This window comes from Narcine bancroftii, chromosome 7 (assembly GCF_036971445.1).
Source record: "Narcine bancroftii isolate sNarBan1 chromosome 7, sNarBan1.hap1, whole genome shotgun sequence".
Classification (NCBI taxonomy): domain Eukaryota; kingdom Metazoa; phylum Chordata; class Chondrichthyes; order Torpediniformes; family Narcinidae; genus Narcine; species Narcine bancroftii.
Window position 1 is genome coordinate 169,032,115 of NC_091475.1, and position 20,644 is coordinate 169,052,758.

Genomic DNA, 20,644 nt, shown 5'->3' on the forward strand with positions numbered 1-20,644 from the left:
TGGCACTTTTTCCACTGGCATCCCAGTGGCCGTGCAGTATCCCGGGATAGGAAGCCGCTTGTGCTGTTTCTACTGGGACACTGACTACTTTTCCACTGAACACAACTCATCTCCGAGATCAGAGAGTTCTACCTTCAACAGAGAGTTCTGTCCCGTCTGTCATAACAGGAAGTGACATCATAATTCATCAGAACAATGGCAGACATCAGACAGGTCACTTTGGAAATCCAAATTTGTTGCCAAATAGTCAGGTCTTATCAGTTTCCTTATCTGCAAGTTGATGCAAACAATGGGGGAGCCTAATCAAGCCTGTGTATCTGCTCTTGGTGGGGTGGGGTGGGAGGGGGAAGAATTTTATTGATATAATGCAGATAACCTGGGAGGGATTTGAGGAGGAGTCAAGCTGTGTTGACAAGCTGCTGGAGAAAACACCTGGTTATAATGTAATATTTTATAAAGATGAATAGTAGCAGAAGAATGTGGAAGAGGAAGAGACCTCAAGGACTTGTGCTCTGGAACAAAGTAATGGATAAATACAATGATGAGCAGTGGCATGAGAATCTTAGAATGTGTTGTGGAACCTTCGATTTCAATAGTATTAGCATTGTGGTGGTATGGCACCCCTCGTGAGTATCGTTCCATCAGTGTTTTCTTCGGTGTGGGTATAGCTACTGTATTCAAAGTGGTGAGATAAGTGACAATTACAGTGAAAAAGCTACTAATGAATCCTTTCATTCAGCTGCCGAGCAGAGAAGTCTTCAGAAGACAATTGCTGTATTTGAAAGAAGGGTTGATATCCAATGTGTGCTGGTGCCATCAATGACGCACATATTCCCATCATTTTCCTACATGGAGATCCATCTTCCTACTATAATCACAAAGGTTGGCACTCAATTATTCTGCAAGCTGTTTTCGACCACAACTGCTGGTAAGGATGATGCTTCTTTATATCGGTTGTCGTCACTAAAGAAATTAAGCCTTGTGTCACTCCATGCATTGTCCTTTTGTGTTTCCAGCTTCACAGGTGAGTAAACTCCCATTTTCAATCACATTGTTCTATACCACCAGGTTTCTCATCACACCTGCCTGGGCCTGCATCTCCTGCCAAATCTCAGTGATCAGCCATAATAATCCTTTGTTATTTACCTGGCGCTCCTGCCCGTTGGCATCACAATCCAGACTCTCTGCCTGCATCAGCCCCTCCACCATCTCCACCTGTCTCTCCCTATGCTCCCATTCTCATTCCTGGTCCACTAAGTCTAGTTCACGTAAAAGTCCTTCGAGTTCAGTTATGGCCTCCTGCCTTTTTGTGGGCTTCCGACATGTCTTCCTCCCTTCAGTTCCTGTGTAATAAATGCAACCGATATGAGATTTCCATGCCACATCATGTCCAAGAACTCGTAAACAATTAAGCAATGATGAACAGATGAAATGCGATCCTTACCAGCCTCTGGTGCAGCCGCAAATGAGGTACTTCTTTTCTGGGCAGTTGCGGTCTGCTGGGTGGCTAAGGTACTGGCAGTGGATGAGGTAGAGAGAGAGGGTGTGGTACAGGTGAGGCCGGAAGCAACTGGGGCAGATGAGGTTCTGGGGTGGTTGGGGGACATCCTGTCCCTCCACCTCCTCCTCTGGTCATAAGCTGTGTTCAGAAGATTGTGCAGCAGCTCCCTGACTAGGCTGCACGTTGGCTACCAGGGCGAGGGGCTCCACTTGCTTGCTGGTACCCCGGATACTATAAGCCTGGCTGAAAGAAGGCCAGTCCAATCGGCCCTTCCTACTACTCCCGTTGTGGTCCATAAGCTGATGAAACCTTCTCTGAAGTGTCTTCAGCTTATTTATGACCTGAGACCTGTTAAACCCCATTTCCCTGAGCTTGGATGCTATCCTCTCATAAAACTGCAAACATAATTTATTTTGTTATTTCTGAATCTGATCTTTTAAAACTGCACATTAGATTTTATTCCACTCGTTTTTTATAATGCAAACTGGATTTTTAGATTACAATAATTTGGATTGTATTTCTAATTGAGGAGAGGAAGAGCCACTGACAGTCAGCCTTATCTCACAACTCCAGCAGACTGCCTCAGCATGTGGTAGAATGTGCTCACATGAAAAATCATGCCATTTTTATCCTGGGATGGAAGTTGTCCTTTTTCCACTGGTTTAATCAGCACGCCGATGTCAGATGAAACCAGGAATATGAGTAAGGGCTAAGGCCATCAATTCCCAGTGTGATTTGACATCTCCACCTGTATTGTGTGCTGATTGTTTTCCTTTTTCCATTGGACCCTTAACCGGTTAATTCCACATTAACTTCTGGGACAAAGAGCTAGTGGAAAAGGGGCATGATACACCCCACTTAACAGTCTCTAAGATCCACAATTTATGGTGTCAGTAGTGAAATGTAAATACAGGAGCCTGGAGCTGCTTAGGATGGATTCACCCAGGTCCAATATCCTTTGTTACAATGTATGTTTAGTGCAATGAGGATCTGCACAATTAAAAAATTTAGCAGAAGAGGCAGCTACAGAGATCAGTGATCTTCATGAGAGGTTAAGAGTTCACACAAACTTATTCTCTTCTTTCTTTCTTTCTTTCTCTCTCTTTCTCTCTCTCTCTTTCTTTCTTTCTTTCTCTTTCTCCCTCTCTTTCTCTCTCTCTTTCTTTCTCTCTCTTTCTTTCTTTCTTTTTCTCTCTCTCTCCTTTCTTTCTTTCTCTCTCTTTCTCTCTCTCTTTCTCTCTTTCTTTCTCTCCCTTTCTTTCTCTCTCTTTTTCTCTCTTTCTTTCTCTCTCTTTTCTCTTTCTCTCTCTCTCTTTCTTTCTCTTTCTTTCTCTCTCTTTTTCTCTTTCTTTCTTTCTCTTTCTTTCTCTCTCTTTTTCTCTTTCTTTCTTTCTCTCTTTCTTTCTCTCTCTTTCTCTCTCTCTTTCTCTCTTTCTTTCTCTCCCTTTCTTTCTCTCTCTTTCTTTCTCTCTCTTTCTTTCTCTCTCTTTCTTTCTCTCTCTCTTTCTCTCTCTTTCTCTCTTTCTTTCTTTCTCTCTCTTTCTCTCTCTCTTTCTCTTTCTCTCTCTCATTCTCTCTTTCTCTCTCTCTCACTCTTTCTTCCTTTCTTTCTCTCTCTCTCTCCCTCTCTTTCACACACTAACATGCACGCATATACACACACAAACTTACATCCAAAAACTTGGTTTCGTAAAGACTTCATACACAGAAAATTCTGCTGCTGATTATCTTCATAGTAAAGCAAAAGCATTCACAGTGTCCACCAACAGAATTCATCAGGAGACACCCTCTTTCTCCTGAGAGAAATACATACATCAATTGACATAGGCTCTCACACATTGGTAGATCCATTTAAACAGACAGTTTGTCTTTTTGATTATCCACAGTTCACAAGTAAGACAATAATATTCTCTGCAGATCTCGCCACAGCATAAGGTCGTATTCATGAATGCTGACTGCACCCAATGTCTTATTGAAACCACCAGAGTATTCATTCAAATGTGTTTGTTTCCAAAGGTCTAATTTCTCCAGTGATAATTCTCTGAACTGTTTCACAGGAAGTGGCAAACCTGTTGTACACAGCCAACCCAGATCAGCTGATCTGAACTTCAAGTAACCCCATGAATGGCTGTTTAAAAATGAATTTCCTTTTCACGAGTGATGTCCCCAATACCCAGGAATACATTTAATATTAATGAAACAGTTTATCTTTCCAAATGATTATGCTGCACCAACAACAGTTTACTTGCATGAGGCCAAACAAATTCTTAATCCAGATCTAGAAGATCCAGAGGCAAGTTGTGGACGTGCTTCAAGATTATGCAAATATTCCCTCCCTCTGCCCCAAAATTCATTGCCGGGAGTTGAAAAGTACCCTGATATACCAAAAAACCTAATGAAAATTATTAAGAGTTTCTAAAATTTAACATTTGTTGTAAGATATAAAAATGTGAATTTACAATGTGAGAATAATTTTAGCTCACAAGTAGTACTTACTCCTGACTACCATGATGTGCATGTGGTCGAGAAAAGCGATGTTCAGGAGTCTGGATGGAGACAGGCTGCTTTATCCTGAATGTCATCAAACTCCTTGAGCGTTGTCATATGGTCAGTGAAGAGTGTTTCTTCACATTGCTAACTGGTTTCTGGCTGGTGGAACATTTAGGGATCAGGAGTGAGCGATTTCTGATTAGAAGATGCAATGAAAGTTCCCACATGTCAGGCAATGACCACCAAGATCTTCTGCACCTAGATATCGTTAAATTAAGGACATGAAGACTTTCATTTACTTTTTGTTAATATATTCATTTGCTAGGATCTGACCAAAAAGTGGTGAACTGTTTTCTTAAATTGTTGGTGAAAGTATTTGCTCTGTGTTCTCAAGTAAGGAATTCCAGAATTTAAACTCAGCAATGATGGAGGGTCTCTAGAGTTTTCTCATACACAATTCCACTCAGTTAATCACCATCAGTCCTTCAAGTCACCAAGAACCCTTTAAAAATGTAAGTGGGAAGAAATCTTCCTCCTTCTAAACATGACATTACCTGGATCTATATTGCAGTCTAATTTAGCAGCACAAATATTTGGGATGACTTAATACAGTACTTACTCTGCATGCATGTTGCCTGCACCATCAATGCATTCATCACCACAGTAGCAAACCTGCAGCTGTGTATATAAATGCAGTGAGTACAAGGTGAGCTTATTAAAAGAAAGGAGCACTGTTTGCATTTTATATCAATGATAACACACAAGGGTTTTCTTCTCTGTCGGTAAATTTCATTGTCAATTGACGGCTCAGGCTTTAAGGGGAATCTTGGGACCAATTAATGCTGATTTGAATATTCCAGTCCGTATTTTCACAGGATGCTGATGGGAAAAAAATGTATATTAACTAACAAACTGTTACACAAAACATTAATTCACTGATTCTGCCAATTTGGAATGTTCAGATAGAGAGCACTACAAAGTCAAGGGTAGGTTACAATTTATTAACACTGACAAATTTAAACTGTGAGAAAATTTGCTGATTGCTTTCTGATATCAAATATTTTCAACCAAAGTACCCATGTTCTTTTGTAATTGATCCATGAATTCCACAAATACTTTTTTGCAGAATCCATAAGATATCTTTACATCATATTATAACATTATAGATATACTGGGTTAAAGGCATGACTAACAAGAATGTAGTTTTTGAAATATATTGAGGCCTTAGTTAAGAAGAAGAAGGAGGTACATAGTAGGTGTAGACAATATAGAGAAAACAAAGTACTTGAGAAGTACCTGTATTAGAAAGCCCTGCCCAATTACCAGTAGGATGTAACTTCCTATACCAGCACACTTGATCACTGCTACATCAGGATAATGAAGGCCTACTTTTCTTTCCCGTGAGCATTTTGCCAAGTCGGATATCTGGCTGTGCTCCTGCCTTCGTATAGACAGAGTCAGGGATCAGGACAGTTAGAAAGTGGTCACTCAACTCAAAAAAAAGACTCATTTAAGTTCTCTTACTTTGCATATTATCCATTATTGAATATTTATTTTCTGTCTTGCAGTCAGCTTGTTTGCTCTTCTTTCTTTGATTACATTTTTTCTATATGTTTCCTTCTTAAGTATAGTTCTTTGCACTATCGATAAGTAGAAATTCTACCTGACATGCAGGGAAAACAATCTCAGGGTTGTATGTGATATCATGTAGGTACCTTGACAATAAATTTGAACTTTGAAATGCAAGAAATCACTTAAGAAGGAAATCAGGAGAATAAAAGAAGACTTGAGGTTGTTCTGGTAGACATGGTGAAGGAGAATGCCAAGGTCTTCTCTAGACAGATTAAGAATAGAAGGATAGCAAGGGAAAACGCTGGTCCTCTTGAAGATCAGAGTGATCAAATATGCTGGGAGCCAAAAGAAATGGGTGAGATGTTAAATTAATTTTAGGCCTCTATATTTACTTTGGAGATGGATACTGAATCTACAGAAGTGAAGCAAAACAGCAGTGAGGTCATGAACCCTATACAGATTACAGAGGAGGGAGTGCTTGATGTCTTGAGGCAAATAAGGCTTGACAAATATTCCCTTGGACTTTGAGGGAGGTTCATGCAGAAATTGAAGGAGCCCCAGCAGAGAAATTTAAAACATCCTTCACCACGGGTGAGGTGGTGGAGGATTGGGGAATACCTGATGTTATTCTGTTCCTTAAGAAAGAATCTAGAATAATGCAGGAAATTGTAGGCCAGTGAGCCTGACATAATTATTGGGGAACTTGCTGAAATATATCCTGAGAGGCCAGATATACAAGTACGTGGATAGGCAGGGACTGATTAGTGATTGTTAACGTGGCTTTATGTGTGGTAGGTCATGTCTAACTTATCTTTTAGAGTTTACCAGGAAAGATTTTCAAGCATACAGCATGGTAACAGGTATTTCTGGTCCACAAGTCCTTGCCACCCAAATATCCCAGGAAACTGGAGTACCTGGAAAAACCTCACATGGGAGGTTGGTCAAAAAGGTTCAGTCACTTAGCATCCAGGATGAGATAGTAAATTTGATTTGATTTGGCTTTGTGTGGAGAAGCTAGAAAGTGGTGGTAGAGGATTGGCTGTCTGACTGGAGACCTGTGACTATTGGAGTGTCTCTGGGATCGGCGTTTGGTCCATTATTGTTTGTTAATGATTTGGATGATAATGTGGTAAATTGGATCAGAAAATTGTCAGATGCTATTAAGATTGGGGATAAGGTGGAAAGCGAGAAAGGCTCTCAATGGGATCTTGATCAGCTGGAAAAATGGGCTGAAAAAAGGCAGATGGAATTTAATGTGGACAAATGTGAGTGAGGTTTGTACTTTGGCAACATGAATCATTATATAACTTGCACAATAAATGGTAGAGAGCTGCAGAGTGTGGCAGAACAGAGGGATCTAGGAATACAGATACATAAATCATTGGAAGTGGTGTTACAGGTAGATTGGGTCGTAAAGAAAGCTTTTGGCACATTGGCCTTCATAAATCAAACTATTGAGTATAAGAGTTGGGATGTTCTGTTGAAGCTGTATAAGACATTGATGAATCCTAATTAGTTTTAATAACTCACAATCCAAAAAGTATAGTGTAGTGGCCAGAGAGATAGGAAGTACGTGATAATGTTTCACCATTATTAATTAAAACATGAAGTTGTATTTTCTGTAAGCATGTAGTTGAGAAGTGTTGACAAAGACAAGAGTTCAGTTGGGAGGGGATAGAGAATATGTACAATCCTGTCTCCCTTTGCCCACTGCTCCCCATCTGCAACAGAGATAATGGAGACAAAAGGGTATTATTTGCAAATGAGGAAGAATAAGAATAACAGAGACATTCAAAAACAAATAAAACATGCAAGTTCAAACTATTTTTACAACATTATACACCTTTCACTATTTTTTGATTCAATGGAATAGACAGGAGAATGGGCAGAGATGTGACAAATGTGACAAATGTATGTAAGTGTATGATCATGCACTTTGGTTTAAAAAAATAAACAAGCAGACTATTTTTTAAATGGGGAGAAAATTGAAAATACCCAAATGCAAAGGGACCTGGGACTCCTTGTGTAGGAAAGAATGAAGGTAAACTTTCATCTTGAGACATTTGAATTCATTTCAGGAGTAATAGAATACAAGAGCAGGAATGCGTTATTAAGGCTCCTTACGGGACAGGTAAGACCTCATGGAGTATTGTGAGCAGTTATGAAAGAAAGGATATGCTGACATTGGAGAGGGTTCAAAGGAGGCTTCCTACGATGATTCCGAAAATTAAAGGGTTATCACGTGAGGAGCTTTTCACAGCTCTTTGCCTGTTTTCATTAGAATTTAGGAGAATGAAGGGGGAACTCATTGAAACACTTCAAATGTTGAATGGTGTGGATAGAGTAGATGTTAAAAGGTTGTTTCCCATGGTGGGAAAGTCTAGGACAAGATAGCACAACAGGATTGAAGGTCATCCACTTAGAAAAGAGGTGATTAGGAATTTCAGCCAGATGATGGTAAATCGTGTCATTGGGTAGTATTTAAGGCAGAGATTGTTAAGTTCTTGTTTAACAAGGGAATGAAAGGTTATGGGGAGAAAACTGGTCAGTGGGTTGAGTGGGGAAAATGGGTTAGCTCATGATTGAATGGTGGGGCAGACTCAATGGGATGAATAGCTATTTCTGCTCCTATGTCTTAAGGTCTTATACATATCAACTAGGGTCACAAGGTTGCTTTCACGTGCACTGATATGAAGGTGAAGAGAGTTCCAGTTATTCAGCTTGTCTGTCAATAATTACAATGTTACTTCAATTCACTCTATTTGCTGGATGTGGTGCTGGCCATGCGGGGAGGGGTGGTAATAGTGGGCATGCGCGGGTATGTTAAGCGTCAGTATACGGATGATGAATCTTAGATGCAGGAGGAGGAGGAGAGTGAGAGCATCAGGATTACCCATGAGGCAGTGAGCCAATGAGGTCGGAGGGGTTTAGCTGGGCGGTGTTTGGGGAGTTGAAGAATGCAATGTTGTGTCTAGTGAATAATTAAGAGAGTCGACTTCATGGTGGCTGAAAGAAACGAGTGAGTGTATTCTTTATTTGTTTGTAAACTGTGGTAAATCTGTGCTATTACAATGTATATTATGAAGAGGGTAAAGGTATCATGAAAGTTATAAATAATGCACAATAGATTACCAAATGCCACCTTATATTCCTGTTCTTTGTAAAATAGAAAGATGATTCAAAAGTTATTGCACATATATAGCCAAATCCCAAGTGATGGTTTACAACACTTTCATTTCTTACATTTTCTTTTGAGTGTATTTGACATTAATCTGAAAGAAATAATTTAGCTGCAGATCAATCAATTTTCCTATGTCCCTCCATTACATGATTTGAATCCTATGGCACTCATTCCAAGACTAGAAAAGAACTGAAAGCTACAGCAATAGTTTTCAAGGCAGGATGAATGAGTAAGTCTGCATGGAAATGCATACAATTAAATGCATGCTGAAGAATAAAATTTAGATCATTTTTATTTATTTAAAGAAAAAGAATATATTTTAATTTAAATGCAGCAATGTTGCTGAGGGCATTATCCATCAAATGTTTGTTTTAAGGTTGTTTTAATTACCTTCAATTTTAAGAAATTCAGTCCAGTCTGCACTATCAATTGGATCATCAAATTAGAAAAGAGTCTTAAATGTTACTGAGTATCTCCTTGCAAATCATTAGGCTCTTTCTGAATCACCTCAAGTTGTTTGCTCATGTGAAGGTGGACTGCACTGCAGGTTAATTTCTCACAAGAGGCTTTGTGATTTTGACCAAAATACCTGGAACACACCAGTCTGTTAGATTAAAATCCAGACTCGCTATGTGCAAGGTATGCAAAGTTACAGCATAAATCGGAATCCACAAGCCCCAGTTTATAATATTCAGGTACAAAGGTGGATTTAAATGACAGTTCTCTGTAAAATGAAAAACTGTATCAAGGTCACTGCAGCTACAGCTAGGGTCACAACTAGCTCTCGGTTATGGCCCTAAAGCTGTAGCTCGAATCTGTAGGAAAAGAAAGGCACACACACCAGTAGAGTGCATTCAACTCAGTATTGATTCAGTGACAGCTCTACCTTTTATAGTCAGCTCGGCCGTGTCACCACTGGGGCATGGATTGAACGGGCTGGCTGATGATTGGTTACCTCAGATACCTGGGCTTTAATTGGGTTATTGGCCAGTTTCACCACTCTGTCAGCAGCCTATGGACATGGGTGTTTCAGCCTGCACAATGTTTTGCCAGTCGCCACGTTCGATGCTAATTCCTGTGTCGGCCCGAGTCCTGGACTGCGGGTCACTACGTGACCCCCTCCTGAACCGGTGATCGGGGCACTGATTTTAGGAAGCCGACCACTGTGCTGTGAGCTCAGGTGAGTGATGGGCTGGTCAAAGTCCATGAAGGCCCGTTTCAACTGGTCGAGTGTGAAAGTCTCTTCCCTGCCGCCAATATCCAAAACACAAGTGGGGTGAGCCAAGTAGTAAACCAGTTCAAAAGCCTGTCTCTTCCATGCAGCCGGAATGACAGGGCGAGGTTTACCCGTCAAGGTGTCACAGAGCAGCGTGCAATTGCCGGGGGAATCTGGATGTCCTCCAGTTGTAAGCCAGTGAGTTCTGTCCAGTAAACCGGTATGTCAGGGTCTGCTTGCTGTGCATCAGCCAAGGCTGGGTAGTCAATGCCAGGGGTAGGGTTGAGAACCACCAAGATAGAGGACGGGGATAGGGTGTTGGCCACCACGTTGGATTTGACGGCTATGTGTTCAATGTGCATGGTAAATTCAAAAATGTTGGAGAGGTGCTGATGTTGCCTGGCAGACCATAGATCTGAGACCTTACTGAAGGCGAAGGTAATGGGTTTGTGGTCCATGTAAATTTTGAACTTCCAGGAAGTAACAAAAGTGCCAAATTGCCAGGTATAGCCTAACAGTTCTCTATCAAAGGCACAGTACTTGAGCTCTGGTGGCCTGAGATGTTTACTGAAAAAGGCCAACGGTTCCCATTTTCCATTCACCAGTCGCTCAAGTACACCCTCGACCGCTATGCTAGAGGTGTCTGAGGGCAGTCGAAGTATCTGTCCAAGGATGCACAAGGAGGGTGGCATTCACTGGGGCATTTTTGGTGGCCTGGAAGGCCTCAGTTGCCTCCTGGGTCCATGGTATGTTTTTATTGTGCTCTGCCATGAGGAGAAAGAGTGGGCTCATGATGCAGGCTGCTGCAGGTATGAAGCGGTGATAAAAGTTGACCAGACCTGCAAACTCTTGTAGTCCCATTGCCATAGTTGGCATGGGGAAAGAGTGAATAGCATCCACCTTGGTGGGTAACAATCTGTCTCCGTGTTGGTTGATATGATGGCCCAGGAAGTCAATAGTCTCTCAGCCAAACTGGCACTTGGCCGGGTTAATGATTAGGCCGAAATCACTCAGCCTGGAGAATAATTGTTTTAAGTGGGTGGCGTGCTCGGTGAAAATGTGGCTGCAATTAAAATGTTGTCGAGGTAGACAAAGGCAAAATGCAGATCTTGGCCCACTGCATCCATCAGCCTCTGGAAAGTCTGAGTCACGTTTTTTAACTTGAAGGGCATGGGGAGAAATTCAAACAATTCAAAGGGGATTATGATGGCAGTTTTTGGGATGTCTTCAGGGTGTACCGAGATCTGGTGATAGCCTTTGATAAGGTCCACCTTTGAAAATATCCATTCCTCTTGCAGGTTAACGGTGAAGTCTAAGATATGGAGCAAGGGGTATATGTGTCCAGTATGGTGGCCTCACTGAGGTAGTGGAAGTCTTCACATGGTCTTCAACCACCAGTCACTGCCTTGGGGACAACGTGGAGAGGGGAGGCCCAAGGACTATCGGAGTGCCACACAGTGCCAAGTTTGTCCATCTTTTTGGACTCATCCCTGGCTAGGTTGAGTTTCTTGGGGGGAGATGCTGCACCCTAGCATGGAGGAGAGGGCCCTCTGTAACAATTTGGTGCCTCACCCACATTTAGGTTCTTCCAAATGGAAGTGAGGCGTGGTGATGGAGAAGAATTCTTCTAGGACCCGAGCTAATTCGTTGTCGGCAGTACTCACTGAGTGTAGTTGGAGGCTGGTGAGTTCAGTGCCCTTGAGCAAGAGTGACTGAAATGACCGGGTGTGCACCAGCCAGTGCCCCTTGATATCTACCAGGAGTGAGTTGGCCTGCAGGAAATCTGCACCCAGTAATAGTTGTTGCACAGCTGCCACTGTAAACTTCCAAGTGAATTATCAGTCCCCCAAGTGTAGGGGAATGGTATGAGTGCTGAATGTTTGGATGTTGGAGCCTTTTGCCGTTTAGAGCTCCCGGCCCACTTTTCCGCAACGGGATTCCAGGAAATGATGCTCGGCCCGACAGGAAGTCCTGAAGGTGTAGCAGACTATGCAGTTAGCCAGTTGTCACAGCCATTAATGGAAGCCAGCTTGGGCATTTCTCTGGAACGCGCAGGGGGAGCGGCATTGACAGGTCTCGGAACCCCACCATCGATGATAGACTCAGTACTGCTCACCAGTGGGGAGTGGCGTTCGGACAGTTGGTTGGACAGTCAGTCGGTGGTCTTCCTGGCTGGATGCTGATGACGTGGTGCTACCACCTACTCAAGCGAAGCATAGGCATCCCTCTTTGCCACCCATAGCAGGTCTGCTCAGACAGCCACCTACCTGGGGTCATCAAAATCTTTCTCTGCGATGAGCAGCCAGATGTTCTCAGGCAGCATCTCCAGGAAGATCTGCTGGAACAGCAGGCAGGAGGTGTGGCCATCGTTGAGAGCAAGCATTTTGCTCATGAGGGTAGAAGGGGCCCTGTCCCCCAAACCGTCGCTAAGCAACAGTCGGGCAATGCGCATGTGCTTTGAGAGCCTGAAAGTGCAGGTTAACAGCTCTTTGATAGCCACATACTTTCCTTATTCCGAGCTGCAGGTGGAAGCCGATGATGTGGGCTGCGGTGTCCTGATTGAGGGTGCTAACCACACCCGTGGTTACAGCATCCAGAAGCCAGGCAGCTTCAATACTACGGCAGATTGCTCTTCCATTTTCAGGTCCAAAGCACCATTTGGACCTGTCGGGGTCACCTCTGTAATGAGGTCGCTACGGCTACAGCGAGGTTATATCTCTCAGTTATAGCACTAAGGCTGTAGCTCAAATCCGCAGGAGAAGAAAGACACACCACCAGTAGAGTTATTCGATACTGAGTTTATTCAGTGACAGCTCTGCCTTTTATAGTCAGCTCGGCCACGTCACCACCGGGGTGTGGCATGAGTGGGCTGCTGACAATTGGTTTCCTTGGATGTCTGGGCCCCAATTGGGCCTCCTGCGATCCACCGGTGATGATTGGCCAGTTTCACTGCTCTGCCGGCGGCCTATGGATATGGGTGTTTCAGCCCTCATGATGCTTTACTGGTCATTGCATTCAACAGCCATTTCCTGTGTTGGCTTAGGGCACGGGCTGCTACAAAACACTATTTTGTTGATGTTGTGGGACTGAGTTGAGGCTTAATTTAGAACACTGTGTCAAGTTGAGATATCACTAATAGCATTGAAAACCATTGAAAGACCACAAGACTATAACATTCCCATTAATGTGGTCCTAGACTCTCCCACTAGTAGAAACCAATTCTCTACATATGTTCTAAATAGCCCTTTAATATTTGGAATGTTTCAATGTGATCTCCTCTAATCCATGTAGCTGCTTCACAAATGTCCACCCACTGCATTGCTGTTGCAGTCTGGCCTCTGAAAAGACAGACTCATGTCAAATAAGGATGGAAACATGCCTGCTTTACACCATTGCACTTTGGGCAAATCAATGGACAATAGAACAGAGCCTGCGAAAAGGTAGGGGGAGATAATACTGACTAGGCCTTGATCATCTCTATCTAGGTGGTTCCACCTCCACAGTAATCTATCTGTCCGAACATCCCAGAGGAATGAAGGCAGATATAGAGTGTCTCCTCAGCTGCAGAGCACCTGAGCCTCAATCAGTTCTGCCCAGTGCTCTCAGACTCCCGAGTCGCTTTGGTTCTGGAGTTTGGTGATGATCTCAGCTGTTATCTTTCTACACTGTTGTTGCTATAGGATAATCACTTGTATTGAGCACTAAATAAATACCGAACATGCTGGAAACCCTTGGCATGTCATGCAGTATCTGTGGACAGAGGACAGAGTTCATGCTTCAGGTCAAGACATCTTCTGCCAGCCTGAAACATTAACTCTGTTTCTCTTTTACTATTTCAGATTTATAGATCTACAGGGTTTTTTTATTACCATGGATTGAGCACCAGGTTAGTTAACCAAGCACAAAAGCATGCATTGTCAGATTGGAAAAATGTTAGTGTGTGTTCCTCTTTTCCTTCTTTCCTCCTTCCTTTTTCTGTCTTGCCTTATCCAAGATTGCAAGGTATATTGTCAAGATAAGGATCATGGTTCAAAAATTTGTTATAGAGAACCTTGGCGCATATACTCAGTCCTCCAGTGTTTCAGTGGGTAGAGTAAAAAATGAAATTCCAAATTTTATTTCACTGTACTGTAACAGTAAAATTCCCGTTATCTGGAATTCAAGCAACCACAGCCTCAAGTAACCAGCAAAAAAAAAGGTAAAATATATGGGTTTAAAATTAGTGACCCTAGCAGTCATTTTGCCAATCACAAGCAAGTAACTGGAATATTCATTAATCCTGCATCTACTAATCCCTATAGGTACTGGATATTGGGGGTGGGGGAGGGTGGAGGGAGGTTTTACTGTATTTCATTTTCTGTGGTACTTGACTAACCACAACAATCTCTGACCTCATGTCTTTTCCAGGATATATCTAAAAGCCCATTGCCCTCACCTGAGAGAACATTCGGATTCATGTTATTAGAAACTTTCTCATCTCAATTGATCTGTATGTTCACTTAACTTCCCAAAGTAATTCATATTCTCTTTGTTAAGATGCCTTGATTAAATATTATTCAACATTTTCCTCCACTGTGCAGATATCAACTACCCCAAATAATCTTTTTAATAATGTATAATAATTCATAATTAATAATGCCAATATTCTCCAAGACACTGGAAAAATCAGATATCAAATGTGATAAATCAAGAAAAGGCTCATTTACATTGTATGTTTCATAATCTCAGGATATGCCAGTGTTTTCTAACTGGTATTTCTACCCTACCACTGTATGCGAAGGATGAGGAGAGAGAGCACAGAAACCAAAATTGTAATTCCAAGTGAGGGCAGGAATCAGGAGACCCTTGGGGCAACTATGGCTGATTTTTGTTGCCAGCTTCTGCTTTTGCATTGTCTTTACATTTTCACCTATTGCTGGCAGGCCTTAACGCTGCAGTCATCTGTATCTTTCAGCACGACATTTTTTCAGTTCACCACCGTAATTTTTAAGTTATATTAAGTTTTTTTTTCCAATTGGTTTGTATATACTATTTTGAGAAAATTAAGATTGGCAGCACAGAGCTTTCTGACACATGAAGAGATAAGTTGGAAATTGATTGAAGGGTCTGGTTCACATAAATTAGTCTCCTATTGAAAGCAGAGAGAGTCATGGTGCTCAGGCTCTGATCTGGTCATGATTTTAACCCCTGTTAAACACAGGATGATTTAATCAATCAGTGATGTTTAAAGTAGCTACTCTAGTAAATGCTTTTTTTTCTTTATTGTTGAAGTACAATCAGTATTCCAACAACTCCAAAATATTAGCAAAGTATCAATGAATAATATAAATTGCCATGCTAAGTATTCAAATGCATTGTGTTTGATTGACCTAATTTACATAGCAGCCAATACTCATGATAATTCAGACACCTCCTCTCTGCCTATATTAGCAGAGCGGAATATCATATAAAAGTGCCATTTACCTTTGTAATTCATTCATCCTTACAAATTCCTAATTACATTGACATTTATTTGCAGGCAAAAATGTCTGGTAACAGTTTGTTAGGCAAGAAGATAATCTAGAGTTTTTTTAAATTCCACTTTAGCTTAATGGAGCAGTTCACAATTCATCTAGAAGTAACCCAGTGATATTAGATTGGATGCAGGATCTTGAACCAGAATGGTACGTCAACCAGAAAAAGTTGGAGACACTTAACAGGTCAGGAAACATTTGCAGGGAGAGATACAGAATTAATGTTTCAAGCCAATGACCTTTCATCAGACCAGATCATTAACCTGAAATGTTAACTGTTTCTCTCTCAGTAACTGATGACTGACCCGCTGATAATCTTGTTTTGGTTCTATTCCAAATATGAAGCATCTTTAGTAATTTGGCTTGTCAGTATTGTGTTAACACTGGCGTATTGCTGAAGTACAAGATTGACAATGAAATGGTGGAGGTGGGTGACTGAGACATGGATCGGCATTCTACACTGACATATATCCCTGGCAGCTGTGGCTTTCGGTACTTTCCTCCAACACTGTAACCTTGGCAGAGGTAGATAACATAAAAAGTCATAGTCGTTCCTTTTTTTCCATGGAAGGGAAAGCTAAAGCTGGAAGGAATAGATATAATGTGAGAAGGAAAAGATTTATAAGGGAACTGAGAGGCACCTTTTTCCACACAGAATGTGTAATGAACTGCCAGAAGAAGGGATAGCGATGGGATCAATTTTAACATTTAAGAGACATTTAGACAGGAATAATGATAGAAAAAAAAGTTTAAAGGAATTCAGCCCAAATGCAGGCAAAGAAGACTAGTTTTGTCACATAAACAAATTGATATTAACGGCCTGTTTCTGTGCCTTAAAACTCTGAGTCTATGGAGACAAGCCACACAGATGATCAAGAATCATTAAAACAAGGATTAGAGAAAAAAAAAAGTATTGTTGAATACTGGTTAAACAGGAAAGTCAGCAGAAACTGGGTTTAGTGTGTAATACATAAAAGTGCTGGATAATCTCAGCAGGTCATGCAGCATCTATAGGAAGTAAAAGGTAAACAATGTTTCGGCCTGAGCCCTTCATCAAGGTAGGAGCCAAAAATTGGGGGAGGGGTGGTGAAGAAAAGAGAGGGAATAAGGCCAGGGGGAGGAGCACAGGCTAACAGATAGAATAAGTGGCAGGGTAGAAGAGAAAATTGCTGAGAAGAGATGGGGAGCAGGTAGCTCTTTGAATGGAGAAGGAAGGGGTTGGGGAGATGGAGGTGAGAAAATGGAGGGATAGGAATAGAGAGAGACTCGGGGGAGGGTTTTAACAGAAATTAGTGAGGTCAATGTTAATGCCATCTGGTTGGAAAGTACCCAGGGAATACATTAAGTGTTGTTCCTCCAGTTTGCAGGCAATCTTGGTTTGGCTGTGCAATAATGATAATGAATACTTGATGTTTTTAAGGAAGAGTATATGATAATTCCAAATATACTAAATGAGATAATTTGTGAAAACTTAATCTGAATTAATAATCAGAATGATATGGTTTATCATTGTTTTTATGTTGAGGTTTGAAGGTTGAACAGTTTGCTTAGACCATTTCAGAGTCAACCACGTTAGTGGGTCTGATGTCACATCAAAGCCACATTGCATAAGGATGACAGACTTCCTCCCTTAAAGGACATCAGTGAACTAGGCGTGTTTTATGATTATCATTACTAATAATTAGCTTTCATTACCACAAGAACAAAAAAAGCATGTAGAATTTTCTGTTTAGTTGAAGGACCATTAATATCAGAATTCCTGAAAGAAAGATTCATATTATTAAATATAGGTGAAAATTATTTGAAGATTGGAAATGTAAGAATGTCTAGGAAGTATTCAAGGAATGAGTCCAGTGCAAAAAAAAGAATGTTTTTGGTGGGATACATGATCTTCAACTTCCTACAACATTTCCTGTATAAAATTAACAGTGATTTATTCAAGTAGGGACTTCTGTACAAGTAGATGCAAGTAAAAAATGTGGTCAGGAGTAAGAACAGAGCTATGGAGTAAGTTGTGAAGTGTGTCCATTAACTCCACAAAATAAATTAACAGACCGATATGTTCCTGAAAAGAAATGGTATTTTGAATTATAAGACCATAAGGAGAAGTATTAGGCCATTTGGCCCTTCAAGTCTGCTCTGCAATTTGAATTGTGGTTGATGTGTTTTTCAAAATGGGAAAAAAAGATGAGTCGATTGGATAAATATATGGAAAAATAGGGCAGCTGGACACGATGGTCTTGTCCTGCGTTGCAGCTTATTATCTTCTTTCCTCAAAATAGCAGCCAGTCGATTAATTCTCAACAAATATCTTCTTTTGTTGCCATTTTAATATATATTTATTAGGTAGAATAATATAAATCACTACTTTTGTTAACAAAGCATTCTTTGTCTTTAAAATACACATTTTCTTTGGATTTCTCTGATTCTCTTGTGTTACTTGCAATGCAAAATACATTCCTCTTTATTTTTCAATCCTTCTGCTGCAATATAAGCAACATCTGAATCACTGAACTGTGTTGTTGTCCAGCTGGTACCCCACTCTTAGCACCACAGCTGCAAAAAAATGTGATTTGGCAATCGATTCTGTGAAACTTTGTGCTGAATCTAACCCTTTATTCAACTACATACATCATTGGCATATAATTCACTCTCATTTCCACTCAATTTACATTTCACACAGAATTCTTGCCACAGATGCATATTAATGAATGCACATCCAGATAATGAAATAGCAACAATTTGCACTGAGCAAATTTAAATGCACTGATGCATGGATACACATTTCATTCAGTGCAATTCATTTAGATGCAGAATTGTTTGAAACTAGTTTTGTTACTACTTTTGATATTTTACACAGTTCATCCAAATTATGGCATTTGGAATGGTATTTAAAAAAAACATTAAAGTGCATGATCAAAAAAATTGTGATGAAACCTTTTGATCCAAAATAGTTTGATAGGTTTCTAAATAAATAAGGCACAAAACATTACTTGGAAAAAGAGAGTAGAAATGCCAATCAAGTAAACATTCAAATTCTTGACCATAGAAGACTGCAGCATAGAGATTGGTAGTATAAGTGGTTCAGCTAGTAGAGCATTGCTTCGCAGCAGGGGAGAACCAAGTTCAATCTCGTCAGTGAGGAATTTGCGCATTCTTCCTGTTATCATGTGGATTTCCTCTGGGTGCTCTGGTTTGCTCCTATAATCTGAAGATGTGGTAGCGGGCAGGTTATACAGCCACTGTATATTGCTTTTGGTGAGTAGGCAGGGGTAGAATCTGGGAAAAGTTGATGAAAATGTGGGGAGAATTTAAAAAGATTAATGTAGAATGAGTGAAAATGCATGATAATGGTCAACGTGGATTCAGTGGGTTGAAAGGCCTGTTTCCATGTAAGGTCACTTTATTACCCTATCCATGTCAAAGGTCACTTTATTACTCTGTTCCTGTCAAAGGTTGATAGATCTCTCAATGAAGAATTATTCTCAATAAAATCCTTTAGCAACAGAATATGTTGGGTTTTCTTCTAAAACATAATTTTTAAAAATTTTATGCATTGATTTCATGCCTATTATAATGTTGTGTTCTGTGGTATTTTTCCTTTGATCCAAGCTCCTCCAGATTATCAAATCTATTTTATGGTTTCTCCTGAACAGTGCAATCATGAGTGGATGGAAGAATTATACTTCAATCATTGCACCATTTATGATTTCCAATTTTATCCTCATTGTTTGTTTCAGAGGCATCTCACTGGTTGCAATTTGGCCCAAAACGATGTGGATCATCAGTCTCATTTAACACATGATCATCTAACAATTCAAGCCACTTTAACTCACAAGATGTGCTTCTGCCTGTGAGTAAAGAATCTCCAATTTTACAAACTGCAGCAGATTGCTCGAGAATAAATTGTGCTTTCATTTCACTCCCTACAGCTGCCATTACATAGCATTGAAAGCCGGGTTCTTGAGAGATTGAAGGAAATAATTAGACTTTTCAGGATATCTGGAGTTCATTATATCTGAAAATGAAGGAAAATTAGTATCAACATTCTAGAAACATAATAATGCAGTGAAATGAACATTCTTTCAAAGTATTATATAAATGTGACATCCCGTCTCCAAAAGATTCCTAAATATTTCAAATGACACAATTTCTGAGATGCAATTATATCCTAGTTCCAAATCCTGGTCATTTTCAAATATACCCCAGAAATACAAGGCAGGCATGCACATGTGGCATTTTTTTTGGTTTTGAATAAATTGTGTATCACTAATTCTGTAAAAATTAGACCTAGCTTAGCAGTGAAAGTTAAGTTCCAGGGTGAGATTTTTGGAGATGGCTGGAAATGTCTCTTTGGATGATTGACTTTTGACGGCACAGTATTGCTCCTTTGGTCAGATATTCATCTAACCAGGAAACAGATAAGGACACTCCTGTTGAAAGGTCAGTGATCTGAAACATTACCTCTGTTTATCTGGGCTTGGTAGCTGCCAGATGTGACTGTTTTCAGTGTTGTCAGTTCTATTTTAGATTTCCAGCATCTGCAGTTTAGTTTTGCTTCAGGATATTGTTATCTTTGATTTCAAATCACAGATAATTTCTGATGAAAGACATTTTTATGCAGCATTTCTGATCATTTCTATATTCCAGTTTCATGAATATTGAGTTAAAATTACTTTAAACCTGATCTGATACTTTCCTCCCATGTCTAAAGTGAATGCTTTGTTGTCAAACTAAATGACATGAAAGATCCCTAAATTTTTCATTTTCCTTGTTAACTTCACATCATGTGCCAAGAGCAAGGGACAATTTGGTATGTGCCAGTAATTTTTAAAATTTATTCTTTGGTTTTGGATGTTGTGGGTAAGCCTGGTATCTATTGGCTATCACTAAATTTGGAAGGTAGGTTGGTCCTTTGAAAAGTCGATGAAAAGTCTGTAACATTATGCTGAGATCTCCTGAAAAGAGGATGCTTAAAACAAGTGAAGGGAATGGTGTGGTCATAAATGAAAAATTTATCAATCCACTTTGAACAAATTATAAATCATAAAGTAAATCCAAAATATTTGAATCTGCAATTTGAGGAAAAATGTCCAAACAAAATTCCAAACTTGAAAATATCTAAAAAAAAGTCTTTTAGAAAGCTTGAATTTAACAGACAATTGCTCAAA

General features: G+C 40.3%; 1 long non-coding RNA gene across 1 annotated transcript; it reads left to right on the forward strand.

The window, feature by feature from the left end:
* The first annotated feature begins 355 nt into the window (after positions 1 to 355).
* On the forward strand, positions 356 to 19,320 carry LOC138740105 (uncharacterized). The gene is made up of 3 exons (XR_011342669.1): positions 356 to 626; positions 740 to 928; positions 19,214 to 19,320. It is a non-coding gene; the product is annotated as an uncharacterized lncRNA (long non-coding RNA).
* Positions 19,321 to 20,644: the final 1,324 nt, after the last annotated feature.